Below are 27,500 nucleotides of genomic sequence, written 5' to 3' on the forward strand. Positions count from 1 at the left end.
ACACACGCACACAGTTAGGAAAACAAAGCGTTAACCTGCAACCATGCACCTACACAAAGTTTGTGTGTTTGTGAGCAACAAAGCATTCTAAACCCAGGGGTTCAGACCACTAGGATATCTTGCAACAGCACCAATGCTTCTGTAAAGTCATGACTTGTTATAGCCAGAAAACTAGTTAGCTGCCTGATTAGCTAGTGAACTAGCTGACTAGCCTACATCTTTTCTGACTCTTTGTTTGACCAGTGTTATACGGATACTGGAATTCTTCAAACTGAAGTAATTATCTGTGTCTCTGACCAAAACTACACAACAAAAACAACACATTGTTTTTAATATAGCGCTTTTCAAATCACCCAAATTGTCTCTACAATGAAGGCGGAACCTCACTGACCACACCAATGTAGACATAGAACGCTTGCAACAACTGATTCACACCACCACACTGCAACTAGGCCTCGTCTTTGAGACGTTCCTCAGTTTCACCGTTCTCGTCACAATTCTTTGGTGTGAATTGACCGTTGGCTCTCAGATGTAGTGGGCAGCTGAACACACTTGTGACCAGTCCAGGCCAGATTTGCTCCAGCTGTTCCCAATGTTCCGGTTTTGCTCCAACGCTGCCGATTGCGAGGCCTACAGGTCTGTGCAGCCTACCTGCAGGTTTAACGTCTGAGATTGCTCTGGCAGGATGTTGCGGTCAGGTGAACCGTTTCGGTCAGGTTACAGGATTCTTTTTTTTCTGCTTCCATTTCCCCTCGCTGAAGTCCTGGCTCCTGGTTGGATGATTTGAGTCGACTGGGGAGGAGCTACGTGTCCTAAAAGCAGAGAGATGTCGTGGTTGTGATTCGGAATGAGAGATAATGGACCTCCCTCCCTCTCTCTCGCTTTCTCTCCTGCTCGCTCTCTCTGTGATTCACAGAGACTGAGACACACCCCACCCCCATCAGAGAGAGATTCTGAGTGAGAGATAAGATATATTAGAGACTGAGTCAGGCATCCCCCATCAGAGAGAGAGAGAGTGTGTGTGTGTGTGTGATAATGATAATGCTGCTATCTCATTGAGTGGATTGGTCAGGAGGACGTGACTCTGGGGTCTGTTGTGCTACTTTATTAGAGGACTGGAGCTTAACTTACATTCAAATAGGCCCACAGGGAGTTTTAGTCTCTCTCTCTCTCTCTCTCTCTCTGTGTTTCCTGTCATGGTGTCTGTGCACGGGAAGTGGTCTACAGTTCTGAGTTATGAAAGTGTCTACGTGTGTGTGTCTGTGTCTGTCTGCGTGCTTGTGTGTGTGTGTGCACACACCTCATGCCATCTCACTGGTGTGTAGTAAGGGTCCTGTTCACCTCAGAAGCCTCTGGTCACAGGGGTGCAGCAGTACCTCTTTCCTCAATGAACACTGAGTTGGATGCTGCGTTGGTGCGCTGGTAGTTAGATGCCAATAGGTTCAGCTGGTTAGATGTTGGTCTGCATGAAATACTGGTCTAGGTTGTACTAGTTAGGTACTGGTCTGGTTAGTGCTGGTCTTGATAGCGCTGGTTAGGTACTGGTCTGGTCAGGTCAGTGCTGGTCTTGGTAGTGCTGGTTAGGTACTGGTCTGGTCAGTGCTGGTCTTGGTAGCGCTGGTTAGGTACTGGTCTGGTCAGGTCAGTGCTGGTCTTGGTAGTGCTGGTTAGGTACTGGTCTGGTCAGGGCTGGTTGAATGAAGGTCTGGATGAGATTCTGGTCTCTCCTGTGTTGCCCTCTGGCTGACTTCAGTACCAATGACCCAGTTATGGGCCTGCTATTGATCTGCGGTGGCACGCACTTAATGCCATGGGGGATAACACACCACACAGTGTTATGTCCACACAGCTCTCTGAGTGTGTGTGTGTGTGTGTTGTACCCTCTCCCTCTCGTTGTGTGTTCCTATTGTTTCCACGGATATGTCACACAGCTGTGCCCATGGAACATGGTGGATGACCTCCAGCCGGTGGTGGAGTCAACCACTTAGGGCCTTTAGTTAGTTACCTCTGTACAACTGCCCAATGCAACTGACCAACTGCAGTAATGGCCGAGGGTACTGATAGTGCTACTGCAGAGATGTTTGTTTGAGTAGGTCACCTCTGAGCTGGGTGAGCACACGAGTGTGTCATGACAGGAAAAAAATAATCTGCAACAATCAGAGAACACACACACACACACACACTATGATTCCCCTCCCCCTAATCCATATCAGTGACTGTGGTTCCTGTAGTGCTTGTGTGTGCTTGTGTGTGTGTGTGTGTGTGTGTGTGTGTGTGTGTGTGTGTGTGTGTGTGTGTGTGTGTGAGGCCAGTATATTTGAGACGAGGGGGATACGGTTTTGTCCAAACTCAGTGCAATGTGCCGTTGAAGTGGACAGCAGTCTAGCCACAACATCTCCCTCCCCCCTGGCCCAGTCTGACCACAACACCTCCCTCCTCGAGTCCGCGCTGGCGAAGTCCGGCGTAGAGGAAAGAGACGGCCGTCTGGTTCTGACGGCTGATTAAGCATGCTCATAACGCTGCTGTCTGCCGCAGGCTAGACTAGGATCACACACACACACACACACACACACACACACACACACACACAAAGTGTACACACACACACCTTTGCTTGACACAAACAAGCGCTGTAGTGTTTTTGAGCACCAGGTGGCTTAAGGTAGCCTACTAGGATGTGTGCGCAAGAGAAGGTGTAATGTATTGTGGTAGGCCATGTAGTCCGAGACTTCAGGCACTCTGTGGGCTGCTGTAACATGTTATAGCATGTTTATTATCCAAAGATAAGTCTGTTTGTTGTCTGGGATGTATCGTATTAGCGGCACTAACATCTCCTGTCATTAAACCCTGGTCTTAAAATTTACATTGGATTACCAGTACTTTGGATTATGTGCGTGCGTGCGTGCGTGCGTGCGTGCGTGCGTGCGTGTGTGTGTGTGTGTCATTCTCCGCTTGGTTACTACACTCAAAGGTGAGAATGGTGTCAGCACCTGCCTTTTGTTGCTTTGATTGACAGGTCAGTAGAGGGGCTCTTCACTTGTTAGTTTGATTGACAGGAGAGGGGAGGGCATTTTAGCTAGTTCATTTGATTGACTGGTTGGGGAAACGACATGGGTTCTCTCCTGTGGAGTGGAGCAGTTTTGCCATGGGAATGTGTCTGTGACTGACCGAACTAACTTATGTTTCTCTCTCTCTCTCTCTCTCTCTCTCTCTCTCTCTCTCTCTCTCTCTCTCTCTCTCTCTCTCTCTCGGCTGGTGTCTGATTCATCTCCTATGCCTGGGCCAATGTGAACTCTTCCCAAAGCAGCAGCAGTAAGTATGGAGGCTGTCAAAACACACACACGTTATACTTAGATCAGATTGCAGCCAAACACAATGGGAGGAGACGTTGAAAATGCCCGTATTTTGATAGTGGCACCCCCCCCCCCCCCCAAACTCTACCCCCCCATACATACATACACACACACACACACACACATTCACACAGTTGCACTTTTCTGTTTGAAATCTGTCCACTGGAGCGTCACATACCAGGGTCAATATTTTCAAACGAGTGTGTTACTGACGACCTCTGCCAAAATAATCTGCAGCACCCCATACCCCCATATGTCCTCTCTCCCCACCACCCAACCCCCCCACACACACACACACCACATACTGGAATGAATTGTGTGTGTGTGTGTGTGTGTGTGTGTGTGTGTTTATGTGAGCGGAGTGAGAGTTATGTTTATGTGCAACCTTTGCATGTCATCCGTGCCAACCAACTGCCCCACTTTGCTAAAGCCGTGTCATCTGTTTGGTTTCCGTAGCAACAGAAGAACCTGGAAGGCTACGTTGGCTTCGCCAACCTTCCCAACCAAGTGTACAGGAAGTCTGTGAAGCGGGGCTTTGAGTTCACACTCATGGTTGTTGGTAAGTACTGGACGTCGGGAGCTTCACACCAGCAGAAGAGGCTCTTTCTGTGTTTGTTTGTTTTGTTTGTGTGTTTGTTTGTTTACGTTCACATTAGGTCACTTGGCAGATGCTTGCATCCTTAACCAATGTCAGTGCAGTACAGATCAATGACTGCAAAAACAAAACAATGGACAGCAGCAGTGCACGCTCAGTCAAACATGAAGCCACCAGAGGGGACTAAATATTGGCTTCAGATTGAGATTTGACCCAAACACCATCGGTTCTGTTAACTACATGTTCTAGTTCAAAAAGTTAGGCATTCTTCACCCACGAGTTTTGCCAATGGCCAACTAATTCTGGCTTTGTTCTCTTCAGAACATAAATTCATGACGCCATGCTGTTTGCGGTCACTGGTACATCATCATTGAAGCCTGTCTGTCTTTTGTGTGACAAGAAATGGTTGCATTCCAAAACCTTTGAAAATGGCTATAATGAACGATTCCCCCGTCGGTTTGGCTTGCCATGTTAAATGTATTGTAAACTATGTTTCAGTCCTTAGACCTTCGTCAGGTCGGTCTAGTTCCATGGTTGTCGACCTCTGGTCGTCTCAAACACACACATTTTTGAATATGGCTATGATCCATTTGATTGTTCCAGGGCTGTGTGTGTTTGACAGGGAGTGTGGACAGATGGGGTGTTGATTTGAGAAGAAGGGTCACTTGGGTGTCAGCTCCAAAATGGAACCTTGACCAAGAAACACTCTGAAATGCCTGTGCATGTCCTTGGCGTGTGTGTGTGTCTCGTCTGACCTCGGCTGATGCTCAGCAGTATTGTGTTTCTGGTGAAGAGGCTTTAGGCTCTGGAGCTAGGCAGCTGCAGCAGAGGTTAAGGCAGGGAGAGCATGCGTGCGCACACACACACGCACACACACACCAACCACCTTCCTCACACGGCTTTACTGTAGGGTTTTCCCCCTCAGCTGTGGAATGTGTGTGTGTGGCTGTGGGTGGGAAGTTTCCTGTCACTGCGTGGAGCAGCTGAAAAGTTGAGGAATGTACCAACACTGCAGATGACACACACACACACACACACACACACAGTATTCCTATAGAGATGCATATATATACACACACACACACACACACACACACACACCCCGCCTCTTCCTGCTCAGTAGGCTATTTCTCTCAACTCTCAACTTCATGTAGAAACACACACACACACACACACACATAGTTTTTCTCTCTATCCAGTCACACACCAGACAAGACATTTTGCATTGAGCACATTCTGTACTCTTCTGTACGCACACACGCACAAGAGAAATGAAAATCTTCAGTAGGACGTTTGCCACCAGCACAGGACAATTCCGTGACCTCGCCTCTGAGAGCCGCCCCTTACCCTGTGAGGTCATTTCCTGTAAGGAGCTGTCCCATGCCCCCCCTGCCCCCAGGGCCAGTGGACGGGGTCGGGGTGGGAAGAGGGGCAGGCCACGGCTCGACTGGAATTCCGCTCCTCCCCAGCAGGCGCTCTCCCACTCCCAGAGGAACAGGAAGAGCCTCGTTAGTGGGGACCTTAACGAGCTTAACAAGCTGGAGGAGGAGTGTGTAATTAAAGGCGTGGTGGGATTGGTGGAGCTGGCTGGAGGCTGATGGGCATTCTGTCTGTCTGTATGTCTGTCTGGTGCCCCCGCCCCCCCAGTTTATCTGTGTGTGTGTATGTGTGTGAGAGAGAGTGAGTAGTCTACCCTATGGAGTTTATTTAAGGGTTTAAAACTGCAGGTAAAGTAGGGACAGCCGACGGCCAGACAAGTGTCAATATTTGTTGAAGATCAACACATTCTCTCACACACACACACACACACACACACACACACACACACACACACACACACACAGGCTGGTCTTTGCCTTCAGCTACCACAGCCATGCTTTCACTATAATTCTACTTGCCACCGTGTGTGTGTGTGGGGGGGGGGGGGGTTTGCCTTTTTAGCCACACATGTTCTGCATGAGGACCTCAGCAGCACTATGTCTGTTTTGATTGGCTGTGATGGTCTGCGTGGTTACAGGGGAGTTGCCCTCTTCCCGGTGATGTCAGAGAGATGATTGACAGCTGAGATGAGATGTTGGGGCGTTAACCCCGTGCGTGCCAGACTGCTCTGATGAGTGTCTGATGGGAGGGGACAACAGAGGGAGGAAATGATGTCGTCTGTTTTCCTCCTGTCACTCTTTCCCTGGCTCCTGAACACTGCTCTTCTGTTCTCTCATCCCTGGAACCACTTTCTTTCTTTCTTTCTGCTCTGTTGTCTTCTGTCCTCCCATTTTTGTGTCCAAACTCCCTCTCACTCTCTCCCCCTTTGGCTCCCCTTCTTTCTTAGCACCTTGCTTTGCCCCTCTCTCTTTCCCTCTCCCTCCTCTTTGTCTATCACCACCTTTTAGTGTTCTCTCTCTCTCTCTCTCTCTCTCTCTCTCTCTCTCTCTCGCTCTCGCTCTCTGTCCCGTTCTTTTGTCTGTTGCTTTCCCCGGCCCCCTCCATCTCTCCCTTCCTTCCCGCCTTTCTCTCTTTTCCTACTCTCTACCCCTTCCTCTCTCTCTCTCTCTCTCTCTCTCTCTCTCTCTCTCTCTCTCTCTCTCTCTCTTTCTTTCTTTCTTTCTTTCTTTCTTTCTTTCTTTCTTTCTTTCTTTCTTTCTCTCTCTCGCTCTCTTTCACTCTCTCTCGGTTTCTCTCTCTCTGTACTCTCTCTCTCTCTGTCCTCTGTAGAGGGGAGTTCCTCTCCTCTGAGCGGCTGGTTTACACAGCTGCTGGTTATTTCCTTTAAAGGAAGTGTGCAGTGGGACGGGCCCTGCACCCCCAGTCCTCTCCGCATTGCACCGCGCCACTCCACTACGGGACAAACTGTACAGCACTGCTGCCCTTGCTTTAGTACGGAAGCCCGGCTGGGTCAAACTGTAAAGCACTGCTGCTCTTGCTGTAGTACGGAAGCCCGGCTGGGTCTGTTCTCCTGCTTTTGTCTGGGCTAAGGCTCTTACTGCAACAGGGGTTTGGTTGGGCTGACCTGCACCTGACTGCTCCAACTTTCTGCTAAGGGATAGTGATTGCGCTGCTGGTGTGTGTGTGTGTGTGTGTGTGTGTGGCTGATGGGAGCATGACTGAGCTCTTCTTCCTTTAACGTCATCAGGAGGTCAAGGCCTCTAATGACACAGCACAGGAAACACACACACACACACACACCAAACCAGCCCCACCCTACAACTAGGCAACAGTCAGATGCCTAAGTGTGTACACATGCTTAGAGATGCAGGTGTGCTCAGCTGTGACGCCTGGGTTGAGTTGTGTGTGTTGTTTGCGTCAGAGGTGTGTTTGTGTGTGTGTGTGTGTGTGTCAAAGCTTCCCACTCCTAGCAGGTGACCCAGCAGTAGAGCAGACTGCAATATGAGCCAAATCAAAGTCAGGTCAGGACAATGTTTGTGTTTTGTGCTGTGTGTCTGATACAAAAATGAAAAGACAAATCTGGGCCCCTTTCTCAAACCAGTCGATATCCCATTGGCTAAAAACTACTGATTTTTAAGATCTCTAAGGGGAAGCGAGGTTACAAGTGCTGTTCTAAACCTTTCAAACTCTCTTTTCATGCTTTCTAAGATACCTTTGAACTACTCCCATAAAGGTCATTTTCGAAGGCAGCTTCGATGTATCCTCTATGCTGTCTATTACCCACAAATCTGTGCGGCAACTCTCTCAGCTCTCTCACTCAACTTTTTTCACAGCTGTGAAAAGTAAACAAAGATGGTGGATGATGGTGGACAGCTGCTGATGGTATTGAAATGTTATTTGTTTGACATTTTTTGCTTAGATTTTTTAAAATCTGATTATACTATTGCTGTAACCATTGATGGCATTTGGTGTGATTTATGTGCAGTCTGTCAGCGAACTTTCTAACTTTAGCCTGCTAGCTTACGTAAGCTATTTTAAGGTTCTTGCCGTCTTACTGTAGTGTCAACGTGATCTTAAAAGACTGTTTGAAACCATCGTTCTTAAAAGATGCACTCCAAAATCATGTCTTTTGAGACATCTCTCTGTCATGGAGGTGAGGCAGTAAGGCGCTGCCGTGTGTGTGTGTGTGGTCTGTGTTAGTGTAAATGTATGCATGTGTGTGTGAGTGTTGGCATGTATGAGCTGTGGGAAAAGCAGTCCTTGTGTGTCCAGTGCGGCGGGCAGAGAGGGGAACCATGAATGACCCTTGGTCTGTAATCTGTGGTCACCACGGCGATCTGACACCCATTGTCTCGGCTCACTTCCTCCCTCCCAGCCCTCTGTCAAAGCAGATCCAGAAATTTCTGTGACTGCCAACCACTCCACACTCACACACACACACACACACACACACACACACACACGCACATACACACACATGTGCACACATACAGTACATACACCCCAACTTCAAAAGTAAATAAACAGTCTAATGTTTGTTTTTCTCCATTTAAACAGTGGTAGGCGTGAGGTTAGCTACACACACACACACACACACACACACAGACCACAGGCTGAGGAACAGCAAATGGCTGCAATGTGAACATCTCCCCCTTTCAGCAAAACCGGAGGAGAAGAAATATCGTTTTACTTAATGGCACCAAGTGAGCAAGTTCCAACATGACCCAGGGGCCCCGACACACACACATCTGATGGCGAGTCATTAAAAGACGCCTGTTATCTAGGGAGGAATAGGACACGCTGTTTAAAGGTGCAGTCCTCAATTCTACTCTGTTATACTCTCGAATTTTCTCTGAATACTCCAAATTGGAATTCCTCTCCCATTCCTCCAGATGTTCCACACAGTGTGTGTGTGCCCCAAGAGCAAAACAAAGCGAATTGGACTGAACCGCACACGATTCCAGCCAATCAGCACGTCGCTTCAGGAGCACGGAAGGGAAGGCGGTACAGTTTGATTGGCTGTTGAGCACAAACATTGACAACCTTTCGCCCGAATCCAAAACAAGAATCTGGGGGGAGAGCATGTGGGTTTCCCCCACCACACCGTTACGTCCGTTCGGCTGACAGAAGTCGCCATTAGAGTCTAAGCCCAAGTGAAGAAGCTCCTCAGTGAAGCACGTCGTCTCCACTCCATCTCCACCTGTTAGCCCGTTAGCGCCTAAGCTACACCTCCCCACGTCTCCACCTGCCCGTCGTGCCCGTACCTGCCCCACACCTGATGCCTAGATGCCCTAACAACAGCCCAGAGGCTGTGCCACACTCCAAACCTGTTTCTGGTGTTAATGTGTGTTAGTGTGCATGTGTGTACAGTCACAGGGGGACAAGTTGAGGCATCGAGGAAAGCTCGATGCGTTTTGTTTATGTTCTCAGGCTGGATTATGGGGGATTGGGCGACATGTCTGCACCATATCTGACTGATTTAGCTGAGGAATCAGGAGATACAAATCCTGAAAAAAACCCTAAATCTGGAGCATAGGGGACCAGATTATTGTTATAAGCTGTTATGGGTAACACTTTATAATAACTACACACAATTCATCATTTATTAAGCCTTTGTTACTTATTAGTTAATGGTTTGTTCATCATTAGTAATTTCTTGTTCATACATAATTTATCATCAGTAAAGCATTTGTTCACACAATTACAGGGCTGCCAACTTTTCAAAAAACCTTGGAGTGAGATTTGGTGGGGCCAACCAAAATTTTGCTGCGGAAATTTTTGTTTGGCTCGTTCAGCATTATACCGTACAGTAAAAAAAAAAGTACATTGGTTCTCAGGTGTAGGGACCAGGGTCCCAGAGTTAAATTAACATTGGTATCAAAGGGATCTAGCCTAATGCTAGGACCATGGGCGATGGAGGCATTCTGAAAGTGGGTGGGACATTTCAGTGGGGGGTATGGGGGTCCTCCCCCAGAAAAAAATTTTTGGACTAGATGCAATTTCCTGAATTCTGGTACATTTTACCAGGTTATTTAGATACTTCTATATAACAAAATAAAGCCAGCCTACGAAATTAATAAAAAGTAAATCATGCATAATTTAAAAATAACTCAATATATAGGCTACTTGGCTACGCAATAAGGTTTCCATTACAGCACTGCGGACGTTCAATGAACGCATGAAAGCGGATAAAGTAAATTAAATATCAAACTAAAGCGAAAATGTCATGCTTTTGAAGGCCTACCATTGTGCAGTCTAGCTGTGGTTAGTGACGTGATGCTGTTAATGGGGAGTTTTACATAAACCTATAGGTTATTATTTATTTGGCGTACAAACAGCACTGGTATTTCGCACGGCAATTTTAAAAAGTGGGTGGGTGTTTTGTAAGAATTTAAGAAATGTTTGTATATTTTAACTTTTAAATGCATCAATCTGGTGCACTTTTAAAAATAAATTCAGAGGTCAGACTTGCTTATTTTTATGGAAATATTTGTGCTGTAGCCTAAGCTATTTTGCACTTCAGAATTATAACCATGCATACACAGGTGGAATAGTTATGGTGATATTGCAATAAGTTCACAACCACAAAAACATATGGTCCATTTCACAGTTCAGAAATGTTCAGCACTCCATGAAATTATATAGAGGTGGTCACCTGTGTTTTTCAGCTAGTTCATTTAAGATAATATATTGGTCATTGTAATGGCCATAGCCTACAGGCTATTCCTTTTTCAGGATGTACCCATATCTGCATGATGTGAATGTTTGCATATGGCTTATGTCAGGCTTTATATCAATTTTTGTGTCTCCTTATTTGATTTTCTTTATATTTTTGCATTAATGTCACTAGAAAGCATGGCAATATAAATATATTCATTTATCTGTGTAAGTGGGATTGGCTGGAACCTGACAATATAAGAACCATGATAGTGGGATAATCTACTGAGCAATTTACAAAAATGTATGTAGGCCTACTGACAAATAGTTTACATTAGAATACATTATAATTTCGCCCCAATGAGGCTATGTAGAAATGTGTTGCAATTTCAAAAACAGAGGCATGCTTTATATCCTCGTATTCGGTACTTGCTGTTTATTGTGATATTAGGTTTGCCACATGTTGTGTGAAGGGTTAGTGAGATATTACAACCGAGAGTAATGGGTGTGCACTGTGCAAAATGCAAATATGATTAGCCTAAATTGCACGTCGGTTCAATGATAATTTTCTCGCGAACCATTTATCACAGCAACTTGGCGCTAATATCATTGGAAAGCTTAGATTCCGCTCGTTCACATGATGTGTGATATCATGTATAGGTTTAGTTTAGTTGAACCTCATCTGCCAGGTATTTGACCTACCACGTTGACACTTCAGCGTGAAAAATACTCAAAGCATAGGCCTACCTGAAGCCGGGGGAATGCGCCTGGGATGGCTTTTGAAGTAGCATCGCAAATGAGAGAAAATTTAGAAAATTCCACAGACAGGGGGTGCTCTTGAACCCTCTCACCGTCTCTGAAAGCATAACCGTGGCTCAACAGGTAGATCTATAGGCTAAACTCATTTTTCAGGCATCTGACCGACCGGGTTGACTCTTCAGCGTGAGAAATCGTGGGTGTGGCGTGTGAGTGTGTGAAACTAATCAAATGCGTGTGTCTCACGGCCAATGCGTGAGAGCTGGCAGCTATGCAATTATAAATGGTTTGTTCATAGTAAATAAACTAACTTGGGAGCATATACTGGTGTTGCGGACTTTTTCCCCCTCTCTCTCATCGTAAGTGTTTTGTCCAGCACCCAGGATTAGATCGGGATGTGCGTGCGTTTTTTCCTCTTCATAGTAAATAAGCCTATCCAAAAAATATGTTTGTAAGTACATGATTTATACTTAATAAGTAATGAAACAACCACTTATAATGAAATCATTTTCTTATTATAAACAAGTTGCGAACTATTACAAAATGCTTTGTTCATCATTTGTAAAGCATTGTTCATTAACAATAAAGCGATTATTGTGTATCTTGATTGGGATTCAAATGAAAGCAAAGCAAGTTACTTTATTAACTGAACTTTAAGACGTAGGTCTATTTGATTATTTCAAATCAAATTTCAAACGATGTGCAGCAGACCTGAGGCAACACAATATATTCTTCAGAAATATAGCTGATATAAACTGAAATAAATGCTACTGCAGAAGTGCATGCACAAAATGTAGGTGTACACACATTATAAAGGCCATAACAAACAGAAAATATTATATTCATACTATATTCATTATCTTTGAGATCAGTTGAAAATAAGGAACTTTTCAACATGAGTGCATTGCCATTTTATAGGCCTACAGTCTATGGTGCACTCACTTGCCACACACATCAACGCCGAAGTTTTTAACAGGCAAACACTGGATGAACAATGGATTTTATGGAGCAGCGTCGACCAAATATAACAAATTGTGATTTACATGGCGGCAAAGTGCGATGCTGGTGTGCGGAGTTGAATTGAAAAGAATGGAATCTAATGTAAATGAATGTCGAAACCAGAGTGCATCGCAAATAGTAGCAGCCAAAGAGGAATGTTGATAACAGAACGGTGAAAAAATCTTTGACGGCACACAACTAATGCGTCAGCCTAGGCTACTACTCTTTGGCCGGCTCGTAAGCCCAAGTTACATCTAGTTATTAATTCACAGGACATTCAATCGTGTTTATGTAACTTACTCATGTCGAAACTATGTACATTACCAACCTAATTAGTTTGCAATGCCCCATGTATTGTACAAATGTTGCTACACTTACCATAATATCCCATGCAAAACGGTTAGCTTGCTAGCTAGCTAACTGTGGAATAGCCAACTGTAACATAGTCAATTATCTCACCTAGTTGTGGGAAATAGGCTACGTTCATATTACAAGTGATAGAATGAATGTGTGACTTATGTTTAGTTGATGTTATGACATGTAAAGTTAAGCTTGCTGAACTTAATTATAGCCAGCCACGGGCAGTTTGACTGTGCCTATCGATACATTTGTGACACACTCCTGTTAGTAAACTGGAAAGAGCAAAACATAGGAACATGGTCACATTAATCCCATGAACACACAGATAACTCTTACACCAACCTTATTTTGTGCCTTTTATTCACATTTGTTTCAAGATTTAGTAAGTTTACTATAAGCCCTTTTCGTTCCCCACTTTGATGCAGCATAGGTTTCCATTAAATCCGTCAACTTTCCCCTAAAAGGTTAGGGTGTTAGGGTGAGGATACATATTTTATAAACCACTTCCTAATACTATAATTCATGATTAAGTGGTTAGTTAATGATATTTTGTGAGCTTATCTAAAGTGAGGACTTTCTATGCCTTGCAACACATTTTCAAATGAGTTGTAAAGATTACATTCACATTCATTCATTTAGCAGACAAGCGACATACACATGTCAATTAAATTGAAGGCCATTGACATAACAGTGAAAGCCGGGAATCAAACCCCCAACTTTTCAGGCTACTGCATGCTAGTCCAGCTCCTTATCCACTACACTACCTTGGCCCAGATAGAAACCCCTACAACAAGTTTCTGTTTTCTTCTACTACACACTGTTATTAAACATCTGTAAACTTATTAAATGCTGTATTCTTCATTTGTAAAGCATTATTCCTACATTAATTCTCATCTGTAAATCATGTTTACACACAGTTAAAAATGGTTTGTTCATAGGAAACACGCATGTCTATAGTATATTTTTGAATGGACTGTTGTTATACCACTGGGCAGAGGTAGTGTAGTGGATAGGGAGCCGGGTTAACATGCAGTAAGTTCATTGACGTGTAAGTCGCTTTGGGTGAAAGTGTCGGCTAAATGAATAAATGCAAGTTTAAACTTTATAACTCATTTGTAAATGTGGTGCAAGGCATAAAACACAAAATATCATTAACTAATCACTTGTAATGCCTGAGTTAATTATGAATTATAGTATTAGGAAGTCGTTTATAAAATATGTATCACCCTAACTAATCATTAGTGCATGTGTATGTAACAACTCTTAAATAATGGAAATATTACTTAATCAAAAACATATTATTGCATAATTTATTAAGTATTAACAATAATGTATAAACATATTTAAAATATAGGCTTATTTACTATGAACAAACTATTTATAACTGTGTGAACAAATGCTTTAATGATGATAAATTAGAAATTAGTAATGAGGAACAAACCATTAACTAAGTAACAAAGGCTTAATAAATGATGAATTGTGTGTAGTTATTATAAAGTGTTACCCTGTTATGTCCTCCTGTTGTGCTGCTGTTATTACATATAACGGTGTGTTATCACAGACTAGAGGACGGATGATGGAGGACCGTGTGTGTGTGTGTGTGTGTGTGTGTGTGTGGTATGAGAGAGATAGAGAGCACATACATGTTCCGCCACTCTTTTCGGACTAATTAAAAGTGACGTTTAAAGATGGCAGAGTTTCATTGGTTGTTTTCACAAGACCGCAGTGCCACTATACACACACACACCGTAGTGGCACTATTCACAGCCCCTCAGGCTGTAGTGGAATGAGTCTGCTAGGTTGCTCTGTTGGTTTTGCAGAAGAGGGGAAAAGAAAAGAGGGAGATGGAGAGAGTCCGTCCCCTGGGCGGAGGGGTGCAGGCCAGGGTTGTCATGACGATTGCGAGGTCAGCAGAGCGCTGCCCTCCCGGAAAATATTTACACACTTCAGAAGTGAAGCGAGCGCAAAAACAGAAGTCCTTTTGTGCCGGGACTGATTCATTTATTTATGTCTCCTCCTCTTCATCCCTCTCTCCCTTATTCTCCCCCTCTCCTCTCTTGCACTCTTCCTCCCTTCCTCCCTCTCCTTTTCTCGCGTCACTCTCTGTAACCCCCCCCTTCCTATTCTCTCTTTCTTTCTTTCTTTCTTTCTTTCTCTCTCTCTCTCTCTGCTGACCTTTAACAAGCAGCTCTTGCCAGTCGGCCAAGAAACAAGTGGGGGAAAAAGAGAGAGAGAGAGAGAGAGTGAAGGAGAGAGGAGGGGGATGGTAAACGAGTGGAAGTGTGTTCCATGCTAGCGTTCTATCTTTCTTTACACTGGCCTCTTTGTTCAGCGTCGGCATCACTCTCTTACAGTCACCACACACACACACACACACACACACACACACACAAATACAAACACCCTCTTTTACAGTAAAGACATGCGCATGCACACACACACACTATACACAAACTGGCACAAACGCACTCTTTAGTCAGAACACTCATACATAATCACTGATACAGCCACACAGTGGCTATAGACACAATCACTCCTTTTTCTCTCACAGTCAAAACACACACACACACACCCTCACACCCATACACACATGCTCGCTCATAAACTCATTCTTACACCTACTCACACTTTCATTATCGGCAGCATGACCTCAGGTAGCACATTCTTACCTGGAAAGGGTACAGGGAAAAACACACACACACACACACAGTATTCTGCATGCTGTAGTCCTAGTACAGAATAACTAGGTACAAGGTACACCTAGGCTGGCATGCTGACACACACTAATACACACACTAATACACACACCAGTTGTACTGGTTGCACTAATACACACACCAGTTAAGTGAAACCACAGCTGCTGTTCTTTCTCAGCCTCATAGCTGCTGCTACTTGCTGCTGGACCAATGTGTGTGTGTGTGTGTGTGTCTTGGATGAGAATTGTGAGGAAGAAAAACTCTCCCTTGCGGCGTTTCATGTGCAGCCAGTAGCCACTCACCTCACTCCCCACACCTCACTCTCTCCACTTCCTGTTACACACACACACACACACACAGCGCAGGGAAATGCCATTCAGGAATTCTTATGTGTGTGTGTGTGTGTGTGTGTGTAAGAGTGTAGGTAGTTACGGGCCCTACATTGTTCATCTCGTGTGCACATTATTGTTTGTTGGTTTGTGTGTGTGAGTGCAAGAGGCTAAGTGTGTGTGTGTATGCTCAAATCCAACTGTGGACAAAACAGTAAGCATTTCTCCCCCCCATCTGTCCTGTAGGTGAGTCCGGCCTGGGCAAGTCTACGCTGATCAACTCGCTCTTCCTCACAGACCTCTACTCTGGAGAGTACCCAGGACCCTCTCACCGAATCAAGAAGACCGTGCAGGTACACACACCTCTCTTAGCTTCCCTTCTTCCCTCTCTGCTTCTCTCTTTCCTCTCTCTCTCTCTCCTTCTTTCTCTATCTATCTCTCTCTCTCTCTCTCTCTCTCTCTCTCTCTCTCTCTCTCTCTCTCTCTCTCTCTCTCTCTCTCTCTCTCTCTCTCTCTCTCTCTCTCTCTCTCTCTCTCTCTCTCTCACATTCTGTCCTTATCTTACTGCTAACAGTTCAGGAGATGAATGACTTCCTCTCTGCTCCTTTTTTCCCCTTAAGTTTAATGCTGTCAGAGAGAGAGTGTGTGTGTGTGTGAGAGAGACAGAGTTGGAGAGAGTGCAGGTGTGTGAGACAGATTCTTGGAGAGAGTGTGTGTGTGTGTAAGAGAGAGTCTTGGAGAGGGAGATATTCTCGTGTATCTCCTTGGAGTCAGTGCAGGTCAGATTGGACTGGTAAACGAAAGCTGCTGTCGTTGAATTCAGTGAGGTATATCGAAGAGATGGAAAACACAGAAGATTGTTCTAGATGGTTCAAGAATGTTCTAGAATGTAGTATTTGGGCCCGTAGTTCTCTCTTACTCTCACAGAGGACTTCTCCCCAGCCAGGACAGCTGTGCTCAGGGTTGTTTAACCTTTCACCCTTAACCTCTGACCTTTACGGGAGCGTGGCTCTGACCTTGGCCTGGTGGAGAGGCTGCGCCTAGGGCTACTGCACAGCAGATGTGCGCTCACCTTCCTGACCCCACATTAAATAATATACGCATGCCTGAATAGTGTGTGTCCATTCACCTCTTACCTCCTTCCGCCTCCACTAGAAGTTCTACACATAGGTCTACATTTCTGTGGTTAGTTACAGGTAGCACACACACGCCCTTTCAGCTTACCAGACCTCTCATCTACCCTCAAGGGGCCCCTTAAGACTTTGACACACACACACACACACACACACTGCTGTTTCAGCTTGTGTCCCTGAACAGCTGGGGTTGTGCTAAGACCTTATGAAGACTAATTGTTCTGTTGCATGCACATTAGGACAATTAAAAGTGCATGTATCATTTACTGAGAGCACTAATCCTATCAGGATAAGCCTTTACGCTTTCCTAAACCCAGAATGTACACACAAGTGCACACACACACACTCATACACACTCATGCTCACACGTGTACGCACGCACAAAGACACACACACACACACTCACTCATACACTCATGCTTACACGCGTACGCATGTACAAAGACACACACACACACACACACACACACACACACACGTACGTGTACACACACACACACACGTACACACTCATGCACATGGACTCACTCACACATTCATACACGCATGCAAGCACGTACACACACAGACTCTTCTACAATGAGCACATGCACAGCCCTTTTCATTAAGGCTCAGCACAATCCTGAACACAAGAGCAGAAGTCCATGTTCACATGGTTCAGCTACCAGCGCTGTGTGTGTGCATATAGGTTGTGACCTGCATCACAAGGCTCACTGATTACATAAAGCTAACCTGATTTTGCCCCCCCCCCCCCCCCCACACACACACTGATAAGCACAGTTATACATACACAGACTCACGCACACTCAGTCATATACACATACACACACACACACACACACACACACACACACACACATACACTACACACACACACAGAGACAGAGACAGACAGAGACAGAAAGAGTGATGCTGTTATATCCTGTGTCCTACGTGACGGGACATCCTCTGTGGTTTCAGGTTCTGCTCCTGACTACTGTCTTGAGATAGTCACACTGGTGTGTGTTATTGTGCCGTGTGTGCTGGTATGCAAGGGGTGTGTGTGTGTGTGAGAGAGAGAGAGAGGTCTAGGAATGAGTAGTGAAAGCAGGATATGTGAAGTGGCTAGTTGTTTAGAGGTATGAGGATGTGATCCCATATTTGGCACAGAAACCGAAGACACACTGAATCACTGTCACTATGATCATTGAGGTAGACAGAGAGAGAGGCTGAAAGTTGGTCTCCTGTGTGTGGGGGGGGGGGGTGTCTGTCTGTGTGTGTGTGTGTGTGTGAGAATAAGTGTGTGGTATCTGAATGAGTTGCGGAGGTGAGGTGTGAAATGTGATTTGAAAGCTGCTGACAGCTGAGGATTTTTGGCTTTGGGTGCCAGCCCTTCTTCCCAGTACCACCTGTGTGTGTGTGTGTGTGTGTGTGTGTGTGTGTGTGTGTGTGTTTGTTTGTCAGCACTCTACCAAGGCCACATGCTTTCAACAGCCTCTACACACAGCTCTTATACCCTCTCCACACCAAGGATGAAGACCTGTCTCCACACACACACACACACACACACACACACACACGCGCGCGCACGCACACACACCCTCTCCACACCTAAGGGTGTGCTGCCTTCATCACTTCACTGACTATCCCCAAAATCCTACATACTGGCATGCACACACACACAAACAAAGTAGGGTTAATTAGTTGTTGTTTCCACCTTTCACACATTAGTTGTTGTTTCCACCTTTCACACACTCATATACTCCCAGTGTTATATGGGCATGTACACACACACACACACACACACACACACACACACACACACACCATTACACAAACAAAGCTTGAGAAGGTCATAATGGGAGCATCCTAATAGGAGTGTGTTTTAATGTGACACACACACACAAACTTTCTTTCTTTCTTTCTTTCTTTCTTTCCTCTCTCTCTCTCTCTCATATACACACACACGCATGCACACACACACACGTATGAACAAATATGAACTTCACACATACATTAGACAAAGACAAATTCTCTCTGAGTGTGGAATATGACACACACACACACACACAGCTAGTGTGGAGAGAGGCAACTCTTCCTCTGGGTTGTTTGCTGTTTATGCGTACGCTGACAGTGTAATCCAAACAACCCAGATTCCTGAGAGGGTCAATCAGTAGATAAAGCAAGTGTACAGTACACACACACACACACACACACACACACACATACGCCCTTGTATCAGCTATCTGATGTTCAGGGTGGAGGTCCTGCCTTCCTTCTCTTTGGAGACTGATGCTTCCCCCTCAGTACAACACACACACACACACTCTTACACACACACACACACACACACACACACACACTCTTACACACACACACACACACACTCTTACACACTGATTAAGTAGATGTCTAGTTTTATGTGGTGAATCATGACCAGAATAGTCTGTGGGATTGTGTTGTTTTCTTTTCTGTGTGTGTGTGTGTGTGTGTGTGTGTGTGTGTGTGTGTGTGTGTGTGTGTGTGTGGTATTGCCTATGAGTTGTGTGAGGGAATGTGTGTCTGTGCAAAATAAAATGGCAGATGTTGTTAACTTTGGTAAGAGTGGAGATTGCAGGGAATCTGTAATCATCATCATCATTATGTCATTTCGCCCGAAGGCCTATGGGAGGGTGTGTGTGTGTGCATGTGCTTACGCCCACACACACACACACACACACACACACACACACACACACACACACACACTCGCTCTCGTGTGTGTAGTTCCTGCAGCTGCATCAGTAAAGAGAACTCCTGTTTGTTTTTTTGTTTGTTCGTTCAATTGGAGGAACATTCCCGTAAAGAGGCACACACACACACACACACACGTTAGGATTTCCAAGTAGGCTGCTAGTCTCACTCTCTGTGCTTGGATGGTGTTACCTCAGTGGTCCCTAGACACACCCCATCCCATCTGATCACAAACAAAAACCCTGTCTAACCCACCACCCTGTCGTGTGTGTGTGTGTGTTTTAATACCTCTATTAGTGTGTGGGTGTGTCCCAAACTAGTATGGCTTCCCTCATTCAGGATATGTGTGTTTGAGTAGATCTTGGAGTGTGTGTGTGTTTTAATACCTCTATTTGTGTGTGTGTGTGTGTCCCAAACTAGCATGACTTTTCTCATCCAGGATAAGTGTGTTTGAGTAGATCTTGGAGTGTGTGTGTGTTTTAATACCTCTATTTGTGTGTGTGTGTGTGTGTGTGTCCCAAACTAGCATGACTTTTCTCATCCAGAATATGTGTGTTTGAGTAGATCTTGGGAGTGTGTGTGTGTGTGTGTGTGTGTGTGTACAGTGTCTGTGTTCCATGTGTGTAGGAGGTATTAAGAAGCCACTGCTGTCACCTTTTAGAAATGTAGTGACATCATAGGTGTGAATGGTCGCTATGGCAACCAGCTGTGTGTGGTGTTGCGCTGGCTTTATCAATGCACTGCCACACACACGCGCACACACACACACACACACACACACACTCCCAGACATGCTCTCAGGCTCCCATCACTTTTCTAGTTCCTCCACATAGTTTTGCTTTAATGCCAGTTTGTGTGTGTCTAACATGCCTACACATGCAATTATTACTAGGGTGTAGGCCGATAGAGTACCCCCCCCCCCCCACACACACACACACACACACACACACACACACACACACACACACACACACACACACACACACACCAGCCGTGGTCAGTAATTGTCTTCTTGCTCATGTTTCAGACACTACCCACTGTGTGGTTGGAAGCACAAATACACCTAAAGCCCAGTCTGAAATAAGTATGTTGGCTGGAATTTATTTTAGAGCCTCAACAGCAGCCAGTATCTAACCTTTCCTACACTTTCTCTCTCTCTCTCTCTCTCACTCACACACAAACACACACACACACAGGAACATCCTCCATTACAAAAGTAGGGTGCCTAGACTCTGTTCCAGGCTCTGTGTGTGTGTGTGTGGGCAGCATTTGAATGGAGGGTGTTTCTTGCGTTTCTGTGTGTGTGTGTGTTCCCATATATGTGTGTTTCTATGGCCTTTGGTCTTTGTGTGTATGTATGTCTGTGTTTGAAGCATTTGAATAGACCAGTGTTGAGAATTTCTGCTTGCACAAGATCTTAAGTTATCTGGAAAGGGATCATGTGTTGGGCTCAGCACTGCTTCACCTAAAGGACATGAGTGTGTGTGTGTCTTTCCTCTAAATAACGAGAGAGAGAGATAGAGAGATATTCTCCCTCCTCTCCAGTGCAGTGAAATTGGCCCCTTACACTAAATGGCAATCAAAGTCCTTTTCATCCTGGATGTGTGTGTGTTAGGGCTGGGACAATGCGTCGACACAAAATATGAGCGTCGATTTGTCAAGCATAACGTGGGCTGCTTAATATTTTTAATTTTACACCTTCAGTGTTTTCCATACGTTGACTAATCTGTGGCTGGGCACCACGAAATCAAAACCGGCCACCACACTTTGATGTTCTATGTTGTAGGCCTACTATTTAAATTAAAGATAAGATAAAATAATTTCATTGAGCTGCACTTTTTACTCACACAGCCTTTCCTCGCCCCGCCCGCTCTCTCTCGTAACGAGCCCGCTGCTCCTCCTCTGCATGTGCATTTAAAGGAACCGTATGTAAGAAATGTATTTCAATTAATCATAAAATGGCCCTGATATGTCACTAGACATTAAAAAATCATGTTCATTTCAAATACTTATATCACTGACAATAGTAGTACGGCCAGGATATTGTCATTTAAAAAGTGAAGTTGCAGCCTTCAACTGATGTTGATGTTGTGTTTTGTCATGTCATGTTGTGTTTTGGCCTGATGCGCCACCCTCCACCTATCTACTAATCATAAAGTCAGTCGTGTTTCGGCATCCGGGTTGGCAACCTCGAGTCAGGGGGCAGGGGGAGGGGGAGGGGATACACCGCTCTACAGTATTTTGAAAGTGATTGCAGTACCAGTTTTGGCCACAATCTTACATATGGTTCCTTTAACAAAATATTCACGATTGTTGAAGGATTGTTGTTGCCACATAGAAGCACTGCATAGAACACAGTGGGCTACATTGCTATTAAATCCGCTTAGCATCGTGACCATGCTGCGCAAATTTGCTGCATTAAAGTTAAAGTAAACTCTGCTAAGGTCTTATCACAACATAGTACATTGAGGAGACTAAACGAAGTTAAGTTACAGTACGCAATCAAGCAGTAGCCCTATCTCAAAGCTAACGTTAGAATACTGTTTGGATGTCAAGTTTAGCATGCTTACTTGCAGCTGCTTGTATTATCATGCAGGGCTCATTTTATTGACTCTGTTTGCAAAATCCCGATGGAAATGGAAAAGTGTTTTCCAAGACTCAAAAGTGCTTGTCCAAAGGAGAAGTACGAACTGTGATTTGAACTACGTTATGAATTGCATCCACACATGATTTCCACACGAACGTCTTAAAATGACAGGCACTCAATTAGACATACACTAGCCTACTGAACTTTATTGAATTCTACCTCTGACTAGGAATACATTACTTTGCACTTGTAGTTACTTGCACTTCAGTCTTTTATTTTGGAATCTTAAGAGCAATAAACATATATTGCAATGTTAAAGAATTCATGTTTTTTCATTCAGATATGTAAATAAACATGTATAAGTTGCTATTAGTGAATTAATGGGGAGATAATCGAATCGAAATCGAATCGGACTGAAAAAATGAATCGTTAGATTAATCGATGCATCGAAAAAATAATCGCTAGATTAATCGTTTAAAAAATAATCGTTTATCCCAGCCCTAGTGTGTGTGTGTGTGTGTGTGTGTTAAATCTATTTCCTGAACCTCCTGTTTAAAGGGGCCCTAACACTATAACATCTCAGCAGTACCTCTTTCATCCAGGAGGTGTCCGTGTGTGCAGTGGTGTGTGTGTGTGTGTGTGTGTGTGTGTGTGTGTGTGTGTCCATGTGTGTGCACTGTGCAGTGGTATGCATGTGTTTGTGTGTGTGTGTGTATGTGTGTATATATGTGTCCATGTGTGTGCACTGTGCAGTGGGTATGCATGCATTTGTGTGTGTGTGTGTGCTCCATGGCCCCTTGTTCATCCCTGAGTAACTGCTTTACCTGCTCATTATCCACATTACACGTCTCTAGGCCTCTCTAAGGACCATAAATCAAATCACTGAACCGTGTGTGTGTGTGTGTGTGTGTGTGTGTCAGAGCGAGGAAGGTACAGGATGTGTGTGAAAAAACTCTTCTTCTTTCTTTCGGGATATTGTCCAGGACAGAGAAGAGCATCATATTTGAACTCTTGTTCGTGTCACACTAAACTTCTGATCTGTGTATGACACCGTAATCATTCATGAACACACACAGAGTGGGTTTGGGTGTGTGTGTGAGTGTATCTGTGTGTCCAGATAGGAGCACTTGTGAAGGACTCTGGTTGTTTGTGAGTGGAACCCTGATCAGCTTTGCATTAAGGGCTCTTAATTCATCCAATTCATTCATTCGTTGTTTAGAGTAAGGGGGGGGGGGGGGTAGAAAGAAAAAGACTTGTCTGTCTGTCTGTCTGTCTGTGTTTATCTTTCTGCCTGTCTTCTTCTGGTTGTCCTCTTTCCAGAGACCACAAACTAATTAGATTTCCAAATCATCCCCTTGGCCTCTCCTCCTGCCAGTCACACAGAACCCTGGAATGCGCTCAACCTCCAGCGGTTACGGAGGGGGGGGGGGGGGGTAGAGAGGAGGGACCAAGATGGATGGAGAGAGGTGGAAGGAGAGAGTGATAAAAAAAATGGAGAAAGGATTGAGGGAACAGGGGATGGAATGGAAATGGAGGGATGATGTGATGTTGAGGAAGAGGGGAAAGAGATAGAATGAAGGAGCCAGGGATTTAAGGCAAAGGATGGAACTGGAAAGAGAGAGATGGAGGGAAAGAGAGAGGAGTAGAGAGAGGAGATGGAGTGTGTGTGTGTGTGTGTGGAGGGTGGTGGTGTCCTCTGTCTAATGCAGAGACAGGTGGCCACAACATCGTCCAACTTGGACTTGGTCATTGCACTGCTCAGCGGCCAATAGCGCGCAGCTGCTGTTTTGTTTGTGAGGCTCCTCAGCCAATCAGATCCCTCAGCGCTTTGTAGTGTGCCGTTCCCGATGAGGTCACCGCGGTCACATGCAAGTTAAGTCTGACTGTAGTGGTGACATTCCTGTTGTTTCAGAGAGCAAGACACACACACACACACACACACACACACACACACACACACACACACACACACACACACACAAACAAAACCTGGGCTTGATATCAAGATGAGCTCAGTTTGTGTCTAGTCAGCATTTGAGACTTGAGGCACATACCCCAGATGCCTCAGTCTTACACAGACCCATGCACACAGACATTTCTCTCTCTCTCTCTCTCTCTCTCTCTCTTCCACCTCTTGTACATTGTACATTGTCTCTTGTACATTCCCTCCATATTTCATCTTCCTGCCATGTCTGGCAGCTCTCATTTGTTACCCCTCCTCTCTCTCTCTCTCTCTCTCTCTCATGCGTAATTCTTTAGCATGTTGCTAGACATAAACTCATTAAAGAATTCTGTTATGACATCACTCCTGGACTTCCTGGAAACGTTTGTCTGCGCGTGCCGTGCTGATTTGAGTTGCCTGGTGACCTTAGAGTGTACAGTCTTGACCTTTTGAACTCCACTGTTGAAGGGAGTCCTATATATATTGTTTGGAATGCAGGGCAAGGTTGTCTTGGAGGAGAGACAGAGAGAGGGTCAAATATGATGGACATGATATTTCAGAAAAAAGCACGTTCTAAAGGGAGCAAGAACGACTTCACCCTTGGGGGCGGGGCTAGTGAGGGGGGGGGGGTAAGCTCTGTCAGGTCAGGTCAGGTGACAAACTATAATTACTTGGGCCTGACAATTTCATCATCAGGCCATTTTGATGGCACTAAAAGACTTAACCGATAAGGCATGTAAAGCCTACTACACAATAAATTAAAAAAACACTATACCAGTTCAACCCTCCAGTCAGATTGCGCCTGAAATTTTTTAACTCCGTCATCAAGCACATTATTTTGTATGGGAGTGAAATTCGGGCCACCAAGTAGCAATTAAATTACAATGCATGGGACAAAAGCCCAAATGATATATTTCATCTTGAATTCTGCAAAAACATCCTGGGAGTACACAGACATGCATCAAATCTTGCTTGCAGGGCAGAACTTGGACGATTTTCTCTTTTAACTGATATATAGAAAAGGGCATCCAAATTTTATAATAATTTACTTTTGGCAACACCAATGCATGTCTTTATAGTGCCCCTCTACAAAGAAAAAAATCAGAGAGTGATCCTTTTCAATACCTAACAGCGAAATATGAACATTACACAGGTAAAACTAAAACTCATTGAGAAAACTACACAAGATGAGTACTATGAATATTGGCTAAACAAAATGGAACAATCCAACAAATGTTTCCAAAAAATCATGAATTTGCATCGTATTTAAAAGAAATTAAAGGGTACAAACAGAGAAAATTACTAACATCCTATAGCTTAAGTGAACACTCCCTGGCCTTAGAAATCAGAAAACGCAGGCAAACCTGGCTTCCTAGGGAGGGAAGGCTGTGTTCGCAGTGCAGTGAGGGAGTAGTAGAAGACCAAAAACACTTCCTCACTGAATGCAGTAAATTCAGCAGTCAGGAACCAATATTTCCATCAATTCAGCCAAATTATATCTCAGTTTGAATTAATAGAAAATGAAGACAAGCTCCCATACTTACTGGGAGAGCACACAAGTTGTGTAAAACAAAAATTTCCATCATAAGAGAGAGAGTGAGAGAGTTTTGTTGTGTAGTTAAGTTTGGATGCAGGTGGGCTGATGGTGTGAGGAGGGCTACTGGGGGGCTGATGCTAGTGGAATCCCCCTGTGCTAGGTGTGTGTGTGTGTGTGTGTGTGTGTGTGTGTCTGTGTGTGTCTGGTCACGCCCGCCTGTAAAACATGAGCCTCCAGTGGTGCTGAGCTCAAATTCCAGCCTCCTCACGCTGACTGATGAGGGGTTCCTGTCTGTCTGTCTGTCTGTTGCTCTCTTTACTATCCCTTTCTTCCTCTCTTTCTTCCCTCTTTCCCTGTATTTCCCTCTCTCTCCCTCTCCCTCCCTTTCACATTCCATACTTTTCCACATTTGTCTGTCGCTCTCTTGTCTATCTCTTTCTTCTTCTTTCTCTTCTCTCTCCCTCTCTTCCTTACATTCCATCACCCCCCCCCCCCTCTCTCCCTCCTCCTCCCACTCTGTCCCCCTCCTCTCTGTCTTGTGGTTTGCCATCACTCCAAGTGCCTGTAGTTTATGAGCGCACACACACACACACACACACAGAGAGAGAGAGAGAGAGAGAGAGACAGTCAGTGATGTTTGTAGAGTTTCCAAAACACTCTGTCCAAATCCCCTCAGGACCCATCCTCACCTTCCCTCTCCCTCTTGTTCTAATGGGTTTCTTGAAACACACACACACACACACACTTTTTTTTTTTTTTTTATCACATCCTGCCCTTGAGCAAAGCACAGCAGGATCTCTCATCTCCTCTTTTTTTTACACACGCATGCACGTGCATCTGTCTGGACTGCTGCCATCGTCTGATTGACTGAGTGGCAGTTGAACTGGGCGGAGCTTCAGCCCTGAGCCCCGGTCACATGCCTGGTTGCCATGACCACCCGTGTAAACACAGACATTAGAATCTCAGCTCAGGGTTTGGCCCATGCCATCTCAGGGCTGGGGAGGGGTGAGGCAGGGAAGTGCAGTGCAGTGGACCGGTCTATTTTGGGCCCATGATGCCCTTCTTGCATCTGCGAACACATTTGGGTTCCAATAGTGTAGGGTTGGGCTGAAGCTGAATCTGAACCTGGTTTTTTTTTGGTGTTTTTAGAGCTAGTTATTGGGTGTGTTATTGGACCGGGCCTAGTTTTTGCTTTATAGGCCAGTATTGGGTCTAAATGAGACCTTCTGATGTTTTCTGGTTGTGGGCTCTGGTGCTGCTGCTGGGTTGGGTGGTCTTGGTATTTGGAGCATTTACGGGCCTATAAAAGACCTGGTTGATGGAGTCTGGTTTGGACTGGACTCACATGGTTCTGGTTCTCAGTGTGTGTGCGTCTCGTCCTTGGCCGTGTGTGATGTGGGTTTGGAGTCAGTCTGGTTCTGTGTGGTTCTGATTCTGGGCCTATAGACAGCTACGGTGTCCAATGCTGGACCGCGTTCACGCCAGATGGGCTCGACCTTCCTTTCCTGTGTGTGTGTTTTCGTTCTTTTTGGACCCAGCCCCTGTGTTCTTTTGGCGTGATTCTGAGCTGGTTTTGGTGTGGTTTAGGTCTGTTTGGGGTTGATTTTGGTCTGGTTTAGTTTGGTTTTTGGTGTGGGTTTGGGTGAGCTGGATGTATTTGATGTTGGTCCCTGTGTTGGGATGGGTTTGGACTGAGGTGGATTGGCTGTGGCCGCAGGCATTGTGGAAAAGCCAAACACAAGTGATGACGGCATCTATGTGTTACACACACACACACACACACACAGGCAGGCACACACAGGCAGGCACACACAGACAGACAGAGTTTATGCATAAACATGCACTCCACACCAGTGCACCTATTCTGCAGGATGAACTGTATCATGTGGTGTGGAGGTTGGAGCTCTGTTATGCTTTTTGTCTGTAAGTGTTTGAAAGAGAGAGAGAGAGATCCTGAGTTGTTT

The 27,500-nt window shown here is 45.1% G+C and overlaps 1 pseudogene; it reads left to right on the forward strand.

Moving 5' to 3' along the window:
* Positions 1–27,500, forward strand: part of LOC121696351 — a 43,966-nt pseudogene that overhangs the window by 3,241 nt on the left and 13,225 nt on the right.

The sequence above is a fragment of the Alosa sapidissima genome, chromosome 21, assembly GCF_018492685.1.
Source record: "Alosa sapidissima isolate fAloSap1 chromosome 21, fAloSap1.pri, whole genome shotgun sequence".
In the NCBI taxonomy this organism is placed as follows: Eukaryota; Metazoa; Chordata; class Actinopteri; order Clupeiformes; family Clupeidae; genus Alosa; species Alosa sapidissima.